We start from the raw sequence: 500 nt of genomic DNA, 5'->3' as shown, positions 1-500 counted from the left end.
TGATCCTACCTCTCTGAGGAGGAAGTTTCTGAATTAATGATCAGCCTCCAGGCCAGGATAATATCTTAACCTCCACGTACAGATTCCTTAACTCAGAATTTGTTCTACATTTAGCTGAGAATTTATCCCAGGCCACTAACAATGACTCTGTACCGACCGCCTGACTAGATGTATGGATGCAGGTTTTAAAACGCATCCCCAGCCACCCGGCGGGATGGAGACGAGCTTGAGGGCAGGGGGAGAGCGGAGGCGGCAGCCACCGCGAGCTCAGGGCTGTCAGCTGGCGGCGATCTGCCGGAGACGTTGAGCTGTGTCTGTGTGTGGGAAGAGCTCAAAAATAGCACTCCTTTAAAAACCCCGGTATTTTAAAGCAGCCTTCCGGGGCCTCGCTCCCGGTTTGGCTCCGGCAGTCCCGGCAGGGCCAGCTCCAGGGCGTCGACAGACGGGGACGGCAGCGCGTGCCCCGCGCCCCGCGCCCCGCGAGGGATCTGCCCGCGCCC

Source organism: Pygoscelis adeliae, unplaced genomic scaffold (assembly GCF_000699105.1).
Source record: "Pygoscelis adeliae isolate BGI_AS28 unplaced genomic scaffold, ASM69910v1 Scaffold343, whole genome shotgun sequence".
Taxonomy (NCBI): Eukaryota; Metazoa; Chordata; class Aves; order Sphenisciformes; family Spheniscidae; genus Pygoscelis; species Pygoscelis adeliae.
This window is presented reverse-complemented; position numbering follows the sequence as displayed.